The sequence below is a fragment of the Arachis hypogaea genome, chromosome 12, assembly GCF_003086295.3.
Source record: "Arachis hypogaea cultivar Tifrunner chromosome 12, arahy.Tifrunner.gnm2.J5K5, whole genome shotgun sequence".
Classification (NCBI taxonomy): domain Eukaryota; kingdom Viridiplantae; phylum Streptophyta; class Magnoliopsida; order Fabales; family Fabaceae; genus Arachis; species Arachis hypogaea.
In genome coordinates, this window is record NC_092047.1 from 28,419,030 (window position 1) to 28,421,902 (window position 2,873).

At 43.0% G+C, this 2,873-nt stretch overlaps 1 non-coding gene across 1 annotated transcript; it reads right to left on the minus strand.

Moving 5' to 3' along the window:
- Positions 1-338: 338 nt before the first annotated feature.
- LOC112730919 (small nucleolar RNA R71) lies at positions 339-446 on the minus strand. Its single transcript, XR_003166720.1, has one exon. It is a non-coding gene; the product is annotated as a small nucleolar RNA R71 (small nucleolar RNA).
- Between the last annotated feature and the right edge of the window lie 2,427 nt (positions 447-2,873).

Consider the following 2,873-nt stretch of genomic DNA (forward strand, 5'->3'; position numbering starts at 1 on the left):
ATTCCAATTTACATGGAAGAAGCATCTCCATTCCTGCCATTGGAGCAAACAACTTTGAGCTGAAACCTCAATTAGTTTCTCTGATGCAGCAGAACTGCAAGTTTCATGGACTTCCATCTGAAGATCCTTTTTAGTTCTTAACTGAATTCTTGCAGATATGTGATACTGTTAAGACTAATGGAATAGATTCTGAAGTCTACAGGCTCATGCTTTTCCCTTTTGCTGTAAGAGACAGAGCTAGATTATGGTTGGATTTTCAACCCAAAGACAGCCTGAACTCTTGGGATAAGCTGGTCACGGCTTTCTTAGCCAAGTACTTTCCTCCTCAAAAGCTGAGCAAGCTTAGAGCTGATGTTCAAACCTTCAGACAGAAAGAAGGTGAATCCCTCTATGAAGCTTGGGAAAGATACAAACAGTTGACCAAAAAGTGTCCTTCTGACATGCTTTCAGAATGGACCATCCTGGATATATTCTATGATGGTTTATCTGAGCTATCAAAGATGTCACTGGACACTTCTGCAGGTGGATCCATTCACCTAAAGAAAATGCCTGCAGAAGCTCAAGAACTCATTGACATGGTTGCTAATAACCAGTTCATGTACACTTCTGAAAGGAATCCTGTGAATAATGGGACGCCTATGAAGAAGGGACTTCTTGAAGTTGATACTCTGAATGCCATATTGGCTCAGAATAAAATATTGACTCAGCAAGTCAATATGATCTCTCAGAGTCTGCATGGAATGCAAGCTGCATCCAACAGTACTCAAGAGGCTTCTTATGAAGAAGAAGCTTATGATCCTGAGAACCCTGCAATGGCAGAGGTAAATTACTTAGGTTAACCTTATGGAAACACCTATAACTCATCATGGAGAAATCACCCCAATTTCTCATGGAAGGATCAAAAGCCTCAACAAGGCTTTAATAATGGTGGAAGAAACAGGTTTAATAATAAACCTTTTCCATCATCCACTCAGCAACAGACAGAGAACTCTGAACAAAATGCTTCTAATTTAGCAAATCTAGTCTCTGATCTATCTAAGGCCACTGTGAGTTTCATGAATGAAACAAGGTCTTCCATTAGGAATTTGGAAGCGCAAGTGGGCCAGCTGAGTAAAAGGATCACTGAAATCCCTCCTAGTACTCTCCCAAGCAATACAGAAGAGAATCCAAAAGGAGAGTGCAAGGCCATTGACATAAGCATCATGGCCGAACCTGTGAGGAGAGGAGAGGACGTGAATCCCAAGGAGGAAGACCTCCTGGGACGTCCAGTGATCAATAAGGAGCTTCCCTCTGAGGAACCAAAGGACTCTGAGGCTCATCTAGAGACCATAGAGATTCCATTGAACCTCCTTATGCCCTTCATGAGCTCTGATGAGTATTCCTCTTCTGAAGAGAATGAGGATGTTACTGAAGAGCAAACTACCAAGTTTCTTGGTGCAATCATGAAGCTGAATGCCAAATTATTTGGCATTGATACTTGGGAAGTTGAACCTCCCTTGTTCATCAATGAACTAAGTGATCTGGATCAACTGACATTGCCTCAGAAGAGACAGGATCCTGGAAAGTTCATAATACCCTGTACCATAGGCACCATGATCTTTAAAGCTCTATGTGACCTTGGTTCAGGAATAAACCTCATGTCCCTCTCTGTAATAGAGAAACTGGGAATCTATGGGGTGCAAGCTGCTAAAATCTCATTAGAGATGGCAGACAGTTCAAGAAAACAGGCTTATGGACAAGTAGAGGACGTGTTAGTAAAGGTTGAAGGCCTTTACATCCCTACTGATTTTATAGTCCTGGATACTGGAAAGGAAGAGGATGAATCCATCATCCTAGGAAGACCTTTCCTGGCCACAGCAAGAGTTGTGATTGATGTTGACAGAGGTGAAATAGTCCTTCAATGGAATGATGACTCCCTTGTGTTTAAAACTCAATGATCTCCCTCTGCAACCATGGAGAGGAAGCAGAAAAAGCTTCTCTCAGAGTAGAGTCAACCAGAGCCCCCACAGTCAAACTCTAAGTTTGGTGTTGGGAGGCCACAACCAAACTCTAAGTTTGGTGTTGAACTCCCATATCCAAACTCTAAGTTTGGTGTTGGAGAGTTTCAACAATACTCTGAACATTTGTGAGGCTCCATGAGATCCCACTGTCAAGCTATTGACATTAAAGAAGCGCTTATTGGGAGGCAACCCAATCTTTATTTATCTAACTATATTCTTTTTAGTTATATGTCTTTATAGGTTCATGATCATGTGGAGTCACAAAATAAATATAAAAATTGAAAACGGAATCAAAAACAGCAGAAGAAAAATCACACCCTGGAGGAGCATCTGCCTGGCGTTCAAACGCCAGAACAGAGCATGGTTCTGGCGCTGAACGCCGAAAATGGGCAACATCCTGGCGCTGAACGCCCAGAACAAGCATGGTTCTGGTGTTCAACGCCAGAAATGGTAGCAAATGGGCGTTGAACGCCCAAAATGGGCACCAACCTGGCGCTGAACGCCCAGAGTTGTGTGCAAGGGCATTTTACATGCCTAAATTGGTGCAGGGATGTAAATGCCTTGACACCTCAAGATCTGTGGACCCCACAGGATCATCTCAGGATCTGTGGACCCACAGGATCATCTCAGGATCTGTGAATCTCACAGGATCCCCACCCACCTCACCCTCTATCTCTCCATTCATGACCATCCCTTCTATACACACATCCCTCCATCTCCTCCATATCTTCTTCTTCTTCTATTCCTTCTTCTTTTGCTCGAGGGCGAGCAACATTCTAAGTTTGGTGTGGTAAAAAGCATAGCTTTTTTTTTGTTTTTTCCATAACCATTGATGGCACCTAAGGCCAGAGAAGCCTCTAGAAAGAGGAAAGG